Source organism: Drosophila arizonae, chromosome 5 (genome assembly GCF_054131065.1).
Source record: "Drosophila arizonae isolate 15081-1271.41 chromosome 5, UAZ_ARI_1.0, whole genome shotgun sequence".
Taxonomy (NCBI): domain Eukaryota; kingdom Metazoa; phylum Arthropoda; class Insecta; order Diptera; family Drosophilidae; genus Drosophila; species Drosophila arizonae.
The window spans coordinates 2324884-2339634 of NC_142925.1; the positions used below are offsets into that span (position 1 = coordinate 2324884).

A 14751-nucleotide genomic window follows, 5' to 3' on the forward strand; every position below is an offset into this window, starting at 1 on the left:
TTTCTGATATAAGTGACATATTTTGAACATTTTGAATTTTGGATAGCTGCTCTACCAACACCTCGTAGGTTCGTTGCCTAGCTGAAATATCAGTTCTGCAAAGAGTAAGCACTCTCATCACTACTGCACATTTATTTGTGTTCCTCAACAATTACAGGGTATTAAATAACTAACAATGTAATACGTAATTGGAGTCTGATCATTTGGCTATGTAATTCGAACTTTTTATGCAAATCAAGTTTTTGCATTTACAATAGAAAAGCTTGATTTATAGCTACATCGACTATTAGCATACGTATAGAGACCAGTACATATACACATATATATTTTTACTGCCAACTAATTAAAAGTAACATTTAAAAGCAATTTGGACAGGTTTTCGGTTAAGTACACTCGAAAATAATTATGGGGCTATTTGGGAAGCATTTACACCCAAACCGAATGCAACGAAATGAAATTTGCATAAAACGCGTTTGAATTTAATGTCATGAATAGTTGCATATTGAAGAGAGTGTGTGTAATTTAGAGTGTGCATATGTGTGTGTGTTGTACGTGTGTGTGTGTGTGTGTGTTGTGTCTTTAACTCTTTTAAAGCGCTGACAATGAGGTCGACAGTGCAAATAATTTACAATTCTGCAATAATTTTTCGACTGCTATTCAAGAGCTGCCCACGCCATGCCACGCCCACCAGCATCAGCTAGCCGCCTCCATCGCGAATCGAAGCTGCATACGCCCAACTATTCGAAAACTCTTTCGAGCTGTCCGAACTGTCAGCCTGGGCTGCTTTGGCCTGTTGGTCTGTTTGCTCTTGTGGCTCTTGTGGGTGCCACAGAGAGTTGACAGGAGGTGGCGTGGGGCGTGGCGCGTGGGCCTCGCACTGAACTGACCACACGCAAAATGCTGATGCAGTTGCTGTAGCACATCTAGATGTGGATGCTGGACAGAGACATAGACAAAGACTTTTGGACACACTGTGATTTAAGGCTCGCTTGACTTGGAGGTGTTGCAAGAAAAAAAGGTTAAGGCATTGCGCTACTGTTTGCATAGTTATCGATAAATTTGCATAAAATCGATTAGCTACGATAGATATTGCTTTATGGTTGACCTATGGTAAGTAGCTGGAAAACTTGAAGTAAAATAATAAAATTAAAATAAATATTACTGGAAAAGTTTATGGCGGTTCAGTGTAAAACTTGAACCCCAATTACCATAAAAAATTAAGTAAAACGGGGTTCTAGATACTAAATCTGACTCTGAACCCTATTTGAAGAGTTCAGGAACATACTCTAAGTGGGTCTGGCCATAGTTCGTAAGCTAAAATTTTTACTTCTTAGCTTCTTTTTAAGTAAGGAACCCACCATATCCTATATTTTGAAACTGATATGTAATTATATATTATTAAATTAATGATTATGATTAAGGCTCGAAAAATGATTACTGTGAAACGATATAGAAACGCAGCTGGATTGACATGGGAAAAGATCAGCGTTCAAGTACCGCATCCCATATAATTAATGAAAAGTTGACTACGTAATTTAAGTTAACAATGAAATTTCTTTATTAGTAAAACAAAAGAAGAGTTCCATTGAATTAATGCAGCGTGGCTCAGATTTTTTGGTTACGTTATCTTTTATCTCTTATAAAAATGCATTTTTGATTTAATATTAAAATTAATTTTTGGGTCAGTTTACGGCTCGAATCCCCATTCGCCCATTGTGAACATGTTGAGCATGCAAAGCTGCCTGAATATTTGGGCAGATAATATATATAGTATATATGTATATATGCCTGTATATATGCACATATCTGTGCATTTAGATATAGTAGGCCTTTCCCTCTCTCTCTTTATCTCGCTCTGTGTGCATGCAAATTTGTAGTCAACGATTGTTAATTTATTCATGATTCGAATCGGCTAACGGGCAACGGGCTAAGCTTCCGTTATAAATCCGCGCCACACGCTTCGCTGAGCAATCCAAAGGGCCGTTCAGTAACCCATTTTGCAGACTTGAAACAAAATCCGACAACGAACAGATGTACATATATACATATATATATATGGGCGGGTACTCATCCATGCAGCAGCATAACCCAAATAGGCGTGTCCAAAACTCTGTTTACAATTCGAATGGGGTCTCCGCTTACAGCTTGCAGCGTGTGCAAAAAGTGAGGAGGAAGAAGAAGATGAAGAAGAAGAAGAAGAGTGTTGAGGCCAAGTTAAACAAGCCAAAAGGATGCAGCTGCAGTTTGCTTAGATTATGAAGAAGAAGAAGAAGAGGCGGAGACAGAGACAGAGATGAAGGCAGCGTCAAGGCCCGCTGCTAACTTGGCCATTGCAGCGCCAGCCAAGCATCTCATTCGCATTGTTAAACACTTCCAGCGAACTGTTTTTGGAGTGTTAGACTAGGCATATATCAAGAATACAGTATATATAGTCTAGGTGCCTATAAATAGAGCGTGCATCGAGTGTACTTTAGAGGATAGAATAGAGAAATTCGCTATATCTAGAAAAAAGATAGTATATCCAAAATACCGAAAATATATACTGTATCGAAAATATACATACATATACATATGTATAAAAAAATATAAATATATTAGCAACATGTTTACTCTGTATAAGGCATATGGAAAATCTAGAATATAAATAGAGCCTGGAGTCATCTAGTGTCATCTGTGTCATCTAGAGAGTCAAAGATCATAAATCACTATACTATAATTATATTAAAAATATTTAAATTTATTATAGAATATATCAGGAGTAGTATATCTACAATATATATTCTTCACTTGACTATGAATAACTGATGAACGGATATTTCATACAAAAAATATTTAACTATATACTATATAGGTATACTATATATGGTGTATCGAGAATATATATTCTTTACTTTACTATAGACTAACGGATAAATCTAATATACTCATAAAAAAAATTCAATATATTAAAAAAAAAAAAAAATAATAATAATCCAAAAATAAATCCAATATACTCTTTTCACTAGGTGAACGAGCATATATACGTCACTATGCAAGGGAATTTACTCTTCTATAAAGGTTACATATAAAGGAATTTAAGCTCATAGAGCCCTGTGGGTGTGATTAATGTAATGAGAAACTTGAGTAGTTGTTGCTGCGTGAAATTCGCTCGAGTCGCCAGTGTCTCTCGTCTCTCGTATCTCTGGTGTCGCTTAAGTCTCGGTTAGGTGCGTTTCAGCACGCCCTTTGCTGTTGACAACGTGTTGACTGAATGCGCCATCGAAGTTTGTATCAATGACCCAAATCTGCTTCATTTTTTTCGGGGCATCTCTATCGCACACTCTTCCTCCCTATCCCGCTCTCCCTCTCTCGCTCTCTCACTCATTCATAACTGATTTTGTAGCCCACACTTGAAATTTGCATAATTTGACAAGCGTTAACCACGAGAAGACAAAAAACAAAAAGCCAAAAAAAAAAAAAAAATCAAAAGCCAAGATTTATTATGGGCACACTCTGCATATACGGGTAAAACTGATCCGATAACCATCTGATAATTGTACTCGAACAGGAAACCATCTACTATATAGTACCCTCACACAGACAGTCGCATAATTGAGTCGGCGACAGCCACTGATCGTAATGAGATCTCTGTAACCGCAACGCAACAAATGTCATTTGGCTGTAAAGGGAAGTTGAAGAAACCGCCGAAAAAAGCATTTGAACTTGGCTGAGCTGCTGACGATTTAGCCTTTTTATGGCTATTTTTGTGGATTTATAATCAAGATATTGTTATATATAATTATGAATCATAATCAAAATTTACATAATTATTGAATTTTACAACTTAAAGTTGATTACTAAATTAAGCTTTTATTAGCTATTTTTACTTCTGTTAATCTATAAAAGTTTTGTGGGGAAATTATAATAAAGAAAGTATTAAAATCAGGTGGAAATTCGCTTGTGATTTACTATCTCAAAGTAGACTGCGCTGCCCTAAATATAGCTATTTTATAGCTAAATTTAGCATTTATTGAGTATACGCTTATTAGAAATAATATTTTAGCAACAATGCCAGCAAAATCTTTTATAAATCCTTTATAATTTTAGCAGTTTTAAGTCTATTTTAATTTGGAGAATAGCTAAGTTCTTAGATTAGAGAAAAAGCTAAAGATAAACGCTTATAATAATAAATAGCCATTAAATATATACAGCTAATATATGGATGTGCTTTTATCTAGCCATTTAGCTAATTCTAGCCAATTTGAACGTGAAGCAAGCTAAAGCTTGGAATTGAAGCCACTAACTTTTGATGTCAGCTTAAATCTCATTTTAGCACAAACTGAAATCGAAGTGTTATCGTTGCGTTTATCGCATATCGATAAACTTGATTAGAGCTTTATTGGCCCATCCAATCGGCACTCAAATGGAGCGTTCGAGTGTTTTATGTGCTGGCATTTGCAAATATTTGATATGCAAATACAAATGTTGCTGCTGCTGCTGCTGTTGTTGTTGTTGTTGGTGGTGGTGGTGGTGGTATTGTTGGTGCGATGAACGACAACAAAGAGAGGGCCCGCCGCCGACTCAGCCGGCAAATGCAAATAGCTAGAAACACAAATGCCAAATGCCTATGCAAATCGTATGAATTAAACCGCAACGCAGAAACTATGGCAAACATCGATGCGGACGTCAGCACATGTCACGTTTGTTTGGAGTCTCTCTCCGTCTCCGTCTCTCTCCCGTCTCCCGTCTCTCTTCTCGAGTTACGAGTTACGAACTGCGATTCCGGGAAGCGAACGAATACGAAGCAATCAGCAAAACGGAAGTCAAGTGGACACCTTCTGTTTACCTGGGCAAACACTTCACACAACGGTTTGATTGCCAGCTGACGGCCAGCCAAGCCCTGGTTCTGGCCCTGGTGTGCGTACAGTGAAAGCTGGCTGGAGTGAACCAATGCAAATGCCACATTAATATGGCCATATTCCATAATTACCTTGTTGAAAGATCATGTGAAGGTACAGTAGATGCATCTAGTAGGCCATATGCACTGGTACAGTGAAAACTGACTGAAGTGAACAACTTTAGTTTTAGTATATACAAAAAATAAATGTTTTAGAGTACGCATAGCAACAGCTAGCTGGAAGATGGCTCCATATATCTTATAGAGTATTAGCATAGGTACAGTAAAGTCTGTCAAGCAATACCCAATCACTAATAAACGATACTCTATATAAAAGAATTTTCCTACTGAGCAGTTTTCCTGCTAAGCTAGCAGTTTAGCTATAATAAAGTCGGTCCTGTCAAAAGGATTTATCACTTGTACAGTGTTTTCACTGTAGCACATTGATATATATGTCACAAGCATAGGCATACTTGCAAAAGGAAGCCGTCAAGGTGCAGCCAGCTTAGAAAGTTATTTGCATTCAGCAAATATGCGTAGCTCTGGCAATTGGCCAGCCGGAAATTGTAGCTAGCACTTGGCACTCCATCACTTTAACTGCTATCGGCTGGCAGCTATCGGTTATCGGTTATCGCTTGTCTGGGGACCCTCAAGGACAACAATGGCATGCTAATTATTTGGGCCACGGCGCCCTAATGGGCCATAAACAGCCGGCTCAATAGCCCATTTCCGTAGCCGAAATAGATAACGCACTCGCGCTATTGTGCACGACATACATATAACATAAAACGATATACATATATATAGAGTATGTACATGTATATGTTATGTCCACCTGATACACACACACACACATACGCACATTCACATTTGTGTGTTATCAACAAACATTTGCCGCCTTCTGCTCGGCTCTCGCTTCAGCCAACAATAATACCCTGTACAGCTATAAAGCTGCGTCTACGCCCTTACAAATATTTCGTGTGGGTGTGGCAAATGGGCGTGTGTTTTTGGCCAACAATCAAGCGTCGAGCGGAAACAAGTTTGCGTTTGTAGCGCGCGTTAAGGGCGAAAACTTTTAATTAGAAAAACAAGTGCAAAAAAGCTAAAAAAGGCTAAGAGAAAGAGCTAAAAATAAACTGAATACAGTAATTGGAAAAAATGAAAAAAGAAGAGAAAATATAGAGTTTTTATAGCTTGACAAAGAGCGAGAAAATAGATTAAAGAGAAGAAGCTAAAACAGTAAACACTCGCTAATAAAAAACTTGAAGTTTAATTGTAATGAAATATAAATAAAAATAAAATATTAAAGTTTTAATTCAGCTTGAGAAAAGGACGGAAAAGGCTAAAAAACTTAGGCACTACAGTAAACGCTCGCTAATTGCAGCGTAAATAAATGAAAAGCAAACTCAAATAAAATTTGGTGCTTTCCCCTCTTGATTTGATATCCACTATTTTTTTGGCTTCAAATTTTTCTACTAGCTTTTAGTACACTTGGAAACATACATACATACATATATAGCAGAAGTATGTATATATTTGTAATAGAAGAAGAACAACTCACTTTGCATGTCAGAGCGCAATAAAGAGAAATACTCTGGTCAACTATTTGGGTAGGTTAGGGTCATTCCATGCGTCAAAGGTAACAATTTATGATTGAAGCTTGCGGCTGAGGCGCATAAAGAAACAAGTGTAAACGAAGGGAATATAGACGACATTGGAATACCCTGAAATAAGTGAGCCAAAGGCAGATACTCAAAAGGAAGAAGAATGAATATCGACTTTAATCGATATTAATCGATGATCACTTATACTTAATTAAGGAAATGCAAAAAATTTATGATTTGAAGCCAGCTGGCATGCTTTAGTTGGCCTTTTTTTCTGGCAAGAGAAAACCCTATGCCTCAATTCGTAAGATTACAGGGTATCTGCAGGTCAATTCAGAGAGCCAGGAAGAGCCTTCTTCAAGCATGTTAAAAAGCTATGCCAATTTAGCTATATTTAGCCTTTTGGCTAGTAAACCCACCATTTTCATTGACTACAGGGTATCAAAGAGAAAAAGCCCGTGTAATTTAGCTGTTTCAACTCCGCAGGCTGCGCGCTCCGCTCCGTTAGAGCTGAGGCAAGGCAAAGCCAGTCAAGCCGCGTTGCTTCGCGTCAAGTCGAGGCGATAATAAATCGTCTCCGGGGTCTGTGCGATCTATACATATTCATACGTCAGCTGCTCATTAAAAAGGTATTCATCATTATGGCGTCTGGCGGCTGGCGGCTGCGACTTCGACTGCGGCTGCAATTGTCACACCCAAATTGAAATCTGTATCGGTGTCCGCTGGTATCTGCATCTTTTCGAATGAGGGATTGCGGCTGCTTCGTGTGCAGCGTGTTTGCTGTCAAAATGCAGAGGAGACAGACGTCTATGCTTGATGCTTTCATTGTGCCCATTATTTCGAGTATATACTGTAAAGTGAGGTACACCAACTGTACCAAGTGACTTGGCAAAAAACATTGGAAAGAAACGGCATTAAATAGTACATGTGTACAATGTGATTTTCACTAAACATAATATATTTATTTTGAATATTTATAATTTAATCTTTGAATTCTTAAAATTTCCTTATTAAAAACTTAAATTCTTTCTCTCACAGTAAATTTTAAGGCCAATAAGCATAACAATAAGCAAGGATAGCTAATTTTGGCTATATGATCGTCAAATGACAGCACTGACTGCAAAGTTACTCTTATAATTTCAGTTATCGATATGTAACATGCTTTAATCGTAATAGCTTGCTAAAATTTTGCAACACTGCATTTATGGTAATGTCTTATAAATCAGCTGTTGCTCGCGGCGAAGTTCGGCATGCACGTTCTTCGCGAATTTTTTGTGCATTTTTTGTTTAAGTGTGAGAATTCAAATTAAAAGCCAAATAGCAGTGCAAAATGTTAAAGTGAAGTGTGTGTTGTGTTGTTTATATTGATTTGCTGCTATTATTTAATATGCCATAACCATTTACTAAGTGCAAATTCTTGTTGGCAATATTTCCATGCATGCATGCATACACACATAAATAAATATCTCTATATGTGTGTGTGTGGGTGAGTAGCAAAAATATTCTCTTATTTATGCAAACAGACACATATTGTGTTTATAGATTGAAAGTGTATATAAAACTCGACGTTGCTGTTGCTTTTCCCACATTTCATTTGTATTTGTCGTTTAGTTGAGATATTGTTCAATAATTTTGCTTTTTTTCCTTTGATTTGGCCTGTCGCCCCTTTTGTGAAAATGTTATGCGATATGTGCGCCACTTTGGCTTATGATGGAATTGACACTTCACTCGCTCTGACAGACATATTCGACGAGGGGCGAGAGAGGGAGACAGACGGACAGATGATGTGCGGAGTGCAGCAAGCACATATACAAACAGACAGGCACACACACATACACACAGAGTTATTAGAGATGTGAGATAGTGCACAGACGGCGACGCACTTGAAATGCATAAAATGGCATATCTTTTGTGTGTGTGACAGAGTGCTTGAGTGTAAGAGGAGAGAGGGGGAGAGGCATACTTTGTTGTGGGTGGGTGTCTTGTCTAAGTGAAGTTGTTAGCTCTAATGGCGCATTTATGACAGCTAAACGAAGAGAATGGGCAGAGGTTGTGAAGTTTGCTAAGCTGGAGAGGAGAGGAGAGGCACTGCTGCTGGGCATAAAATGTGCTCATTGTATCCTCCGTCCCTGTCACTCTTCCGCTCTTGCAATTACTTTACGATGGAGTGTGCTCTATCTAACTATCTATTGATCAAGGCGAACAAAAGATGTGTTTTATGCAATGCCCAACGAAAGGCAAATGAACTATGAACTGTGAAGAGACTGTGAAATTGTGTCAATGCTACCCTCGCACTAAAGCCTATCGAATGTTGACTCGCAATTAGGCAAAAGCAGCCGAAAAACTTTACGCCCTATCATAAAACACAAAATAGACACATAAACATACATATACGTACATGTGTGTATGTTTGTGTATATGTATATTCTGTGTGTTTGAGCTATTTATCAAGAGCTGCGCATATCCGGTAATTGCAATAGTTTTCTAGGCTTTCTGTTCCGTTGTAATCTTAGTTTGAAATTAGCGCAAGGCTGAAGATACAGCGACATGCCACAGCTACAGATACAGATACATTTCATAGTTACAGCAGCTACAATCTGCCTATTACACACGAACAGCTTGTAACTGCGTTAGTTGCTGCCGCTGCCACTGTCGCCTCACGCCTTACGCCTCACGCTTTGTTGCATCACATTTCCTTTAACCCATAAGCCCCAATAAGCTTGTCTAAGTGGCACATGCGCAGCCTCACAAGTTGTCAGTCAGTCAGTTACAGCAAAAGATACAAAGATACATTTGATAACTCGGCTGCACAACAAGCTCAGGCAGAACAATGAGCGCAGCCAGCAGAAATGAGCACAAAATGGAAAACGCTGCTTGGGGGCACCGAATAACAAAAAAAAAAAAAAAAAAAAAAAAAAAAAAAAACAAGCACAAGAACAACTACAACAAGTAAGAAGGCTCCAGTCGAGACTGCTCGACTAGGAGATACCCTGAACCCTCCAAACTGATATTCTAATCATTCTGGACTTCTATTATGCACACATACATACACATGCACGTATAAGCACGCGCTCTGCAAACTGCGCAGCTAGCAGCGGCTGCGCTTGGGCTGCACTGCAGTGTGAGAATTTATTTGTTGAATAATTTCTTTTGTAGACATACGATCCTAATAAAACTTTTAGAGCGTAATCATGTAGCTAAAATGTGTGTCCATTCCAAAGCACAAGTCTCTAGTACTTGAAATGCGTTTTTTACAAATTTGGGGCGAAGGGGGCGTGGTATCCAAAATCTGTAAATTACAAAATCTTTGTATCTACTAACTTTATATACAACGCAAATTTGAAGTCTCCAGGTCTAAAAATGTTCAAATTAAGCTGAAAAAACAATGTCGATTTTTCGATTATTCTCGATAAAAAAGTTATCGGACGAGTTATCGAAAAAATAAAGCAAACTTGTACTGCCTATGGTATACACGAGTATGCATGCCAAATTTCAGCTCTCTAGCTCTTATATCTTCTGAGATCCTTTTGCTCATACGGACGGACGGACGGACGGACGGACGGACGGACGGACGGACGGACGGACGGACGGACGGACGGACAGACGGACAGGGCTATATCGACTCAGCTCGTCGTGCTGATCAAGAATATATATACTTTATGGGGTCTGCGATGATTCCTTCTGCCTGTTACATACTTTTCACAAAACCATTATACCCTGATTTCCCATTTTCAATGGGTTCAGGGTATAACAACAACAATTATCAACAAAGGCGCCAAAGCCAACAGTTGTTGGTTGTCATATCCGTTGCTACAGGGTATTTTGGAAGGTTGCACACATATGTGAGATATATATGTATGTGGTCTAATATTTAAAGCATATGCTACATATTTATTTAAAAAGAATGTAAATACATTTATGTATGAATGCCACATATGGGAATAAATAAATGTAAATGCATGAGTGCATGAATGCATATTTTGATCAGTATCTTTTTCTAAGCTTCCAGCTATGCATATCTTTATATAGATCTGAACTGAAATCTTCCATATTCATTTAGTATATGAAACAATGAGACTATTGTAGCTGCGCATATAAGGAGATCTAGATTTATACATCAGACTTATATCTATTACAAAAGATATTAAAATTTGAGAGTGCAGTTTAAGAACATTCCACCTTCTTATTGAAATAAATAAAGTAAATTATACAATTTTCGAATTTCACCACCTTTCACTCCAATGTACAGTAAACACTCGCCTTTAAGAACGCCTCCATTACACAGCTGATTTTGTCTTAAACAACATTTTTAAAGTTCTTAAAAACCTTGCAATTACCATCATCATATATAATCTTAATGATGAGAGACTACTTAAAACTTTCACCAGAGTACATTAAACATCTGGCAGAGCCGAGCATATTACATATTCGAGCTCCGCCCTATTACATATTTCCTGTGTTCCCGTATCAATCATAATTAGGCATGCAATAAATGCAAGTTTTTCTTAAAGAAACTCAAGATGCAGCTAATTATATGTTATGTATTATGCAGCTAGACTCAACGCGACTTGGAGCTCAGCTTCTTGTGTGCTTTGTTGTCTAGCTTGGATTTGTGTGTGTGTTTGTGTTTATAGGCGTGAGAATTCATCAACTTTTTCAGGGGTTATCGCACGTATTGTGGGCCGCACGCGTAAAGTTTAATGCTTGCCCACATAAAATCTTGTGCTTAATGTTTAATGTTAAATAAAATTGTGTGTTATGGCTTTTCGTGTAATTATTTTCGATGCTCGTTGGTGAAGAGATAAGAGAGTATATTGGTTTGGGCAGTAGTCTGGGGTGTCTAGATTACATTTTATATATATACTTATAGAGCTAGAATCATTTGGTTTCGCTCTAGTAAGCTTTCTCCTTCATAGAAGAGTAGAAAAATTCAGATATTTGCAGCTTGGCGTATCCGAAAAAGTTACATTTCTCAAGCAACTATTTTGAGCGAGCATATTGCAGTCGTGTATGCCCTATTGCATAGATTATACATGTTATTTCTTAAATTTAGTCGCGCTTGATTGCGAGACCAAGCGTTTAATTTCTATGAACATTGTAAGAGTGTGTGTGTGTCTGTGTGTGTGAGCCCACACACAAGATCTGAAGCTTGAACAAATTATATATACATGAGGATATATACATACACACGCACACATACATATATATGTATACTTGGAGTCTCCGTTATGTTGCTTAAATGCTGCCACCTACAAAAAGTGCCACAAGAGTCGAAGCTTAGGCCTCGACTACAACTTTAGAGTTTTCGGTTTCTATTTGCACAGGTGTTTTTAGCACCTGAGCCTAAGTATTACGTTGTTGTTGTTGCTGGCCCTCCAGCTGCCGTCAACGTTAAGTGCTAAAAGGCATTTGGCTGCACTTTTCTGTAATAATTAGCACATCATGACTTGTAAACAACTTCGACCAAAAAAAAAAAAAGAAAAACATTAAAAATGAAAAACATTCGCCTTTGTCATCTACCAAGGGGCTTTCAAATATACATATATATTTTTAAAGAGTGGGTGTAAATTATGCAGGTACTTAGTCAGATACTGGAGCGTGTGATGTATAATACACCTGGAGCTAAACTCTAAAGTGGACCACTTGAAAAGTGAAAAGAGGCCTAAGGAGGAGGAGAGATTGAAAGAGAGATGGAGGCATAGAGAGAAATGAAGTTTGTTAAGGATTTAAATTTTAAGTAATATGTAAATTTTATTTAGTAAAAAGTATATTGTTAAGCTAGTGATATATGCCCTATATATGATATGTGCTATTGGACAACGTTTGAGTATCGATATTTCATTTAGTAGTTAAGATCTATAAGAAGTCAAGTAGCTAGTCTCTTACTCTAATAGGTTCTGAGATTGACGAGTTAGACAGACGGAGAGAGGTCCATCGTCTCAGTTCATCTTCTTGATCAAGAATAAATATACTAGATTTCTTTTGCCCATTACTTGCACTTTAATGAAAAAAAAAAAACAATTATACCTTGACCTGACATTCTCAATGGGCTCAGTGTCTGATTATAAATTCCCTTCAGGAGAATTGTTCTCTAATCCCAATAATCCCCACTTAAAGAGTTACACATGCGCACTCTCATCTCTCCCCTCTTCCTCTTTCTGTCTTTCATATGTGGGCTAACAATTGAATACTCTGGAGGAGGCACCCACACTCGAAGCAATTACGTGTCTATTCTTCAAACTCCTCAACTTTCTATGGCTTTAATTAGAGGCCAACACGAAATTCATGAAAATTTCCCACGAAAATAGTTGCTAATAGTTTTTTTACTTGCAAAAAAAAACAAGTAAGAAAGCTCTAGTCGAGACTGCTCGACTACGAGATCCCCTGAACCCTTGGAGCAATAGATATTTCAATAATTTTTCGCGTCTTTCAGCTTACACAAGAAACACGCACACACACACAGGCATACATATACACACACGCATACAGACACACACACACACACGCATACATACACAAACGCATACACACACATACACATACACACACACATACACAAACACATACACACACACATACACACACACATACACAAACACATACACACACAAGCACCCACGCATAAACACGCATGGGCTGCAGTGTGCGCTTACTATGAGAACTTAATTGTTTAATAACTTTTTTTATGGACGTACGATCTTCATGAAACTTTCAGATTATGATTATAACATGGATATGCATGTAATTGCCAAAGCACAAGTCTCTAGTATTTGAAATACGCTTTTTACAAAAGTGAGGGTGAGGGGGTGAATTTAAGGGTGGGGGGTAAATTTTAACAAAAACCGAAATTGTATAAATTGCATATAAGCATACATTAAAAATTTGGAGACTCTAGCAATAAAGGTGTAGAAGATATAATTTTATAACTGGTTTTCGATAAGGTTTTTTATCGATAAAAAAAGATCGGGATGAGTTATCGAATTTTAATGATAAACTTGATATGCGCGCTGTAATTACGGACATTTTAAAAAAAATTTGAAGTCTCTAGCTCTTATATCTTCTGAAATCGACGCGTTCATACATACGGACAGACGGACAGACGGACAGACGGACAGACGGACAGACGGACAGACGGACAGACAGACGGACAGGGCCAAATCAACTCAGCTCGTCACCCTGATCAAGAATATATATACTTTGTGGGGTCTGCCACGCCTCCTTCTCCCTGTTACATACATTTCAACAAAACCATTATACCCTGATTTCCCATTGAAAATGGGTTCAGGGTATAAAAAGAGTTTTTAGAAATTACACTTAGATCGTTTCGGGGTCTGCACGCGCCACAAGCCACAACAGTTCAGCCGCCAATTTGTGGGGCATAATTCAATTTTGTTTATAGAAACTGGTTTTCGTCTCCAGCAATCGGGCTAATAATAAAGATTTTTTTTAACTAATTGGCTCATTAAAGAAAAACGCTAAAAAAATAAACGATGATGATAATGATGACGACGAATGATGATAAATGATGATTGTTGTCGAAACGTGCAACATTTGCGCAAATCAGCAAATTCATGAGCTTCAATGTCGCGCTGAACAGGGGGTGTGAAGAGCGTAGGGGCTGCTGACTGGCATTAATAAAGAGGGCGGAGTGATGGGCCTGTAGTTGTCTCCCAAAATTTTCAGCGCGGCGTCTCGAGTGCTGCGTGCAAATGAGCTCCAATTTCCAGCTCCAGCTGTGCAACAAAATTAATTAGACAAATAGTAAATGATATTCTAAAACCAACTTCTATTTTTTCTCTACTAATTTTTGCAAATTGAAAAACGCCCTGGAATGAGGGTTGGCCATGCTGCAGACCCCCTCAGGTCCCCAGCTCCCGCACTGACCTTTATCGCGTAAGTCATTAACAAAGGAATTGGGCCATGAAAACGACGAAGGGACAGCCTCGATAAAGGCAGGAATGGAGTCAAAATATCAGAGGTCGAATTTCGTATGCCCTAATACTAGATTTGAATACTCGTTTACTTAGTGAAAAGATTATATATTTATTAAAATGAACAACTTGAAGTTGGCTGCATTTGCTCGCTGTTATCCTCGTCTTATAAATATTTCAGATTTGAGGATCTGAGTCCCAGCAAGTTTGGAATGCAAATAAATCTATTGATTTAAGTTTATATATTTAAGCTAACCCCACAGAACACAAATATAAACATAAGCTAATAACTCTAGCTTAATACTCTTCCATGTAAATCTCACATTCCCTTCCATGAAAT

The 14751-nt window shown here is 38.0% G+C and overlaps 1 protein-coding gene and 1 long non-coding RNA gene across 5 annotated transcripts in view; one reads left to right on the top strand and one right to left on the bottom strand.

Annotated features, from left to right (window-relative positions):
* LOC108616354 (uncharacterized) overlaps positions 1-14751 on the bottom strand; it is a 67095-nt gene that overhangs the window by 33040 nt on the left and 19304 nt on the right. The gene's annotated exons all lie outside the window — the stretch shown is intronic.
* Positions 7679-14751, top strand: part of LOC149268367 (uncharacterized) — a 41160-nt gene continuing 34087 nt past the window's right edge. The window contains exon 1 of the long non-coding RNA XR_016270420.1: positions 7679-7966. This is a non-coding gene — a long non-coding RNA (uncharacterized LOC149268367). The remainder of the gene's footprint in view (positions 7967-14751) is intronic.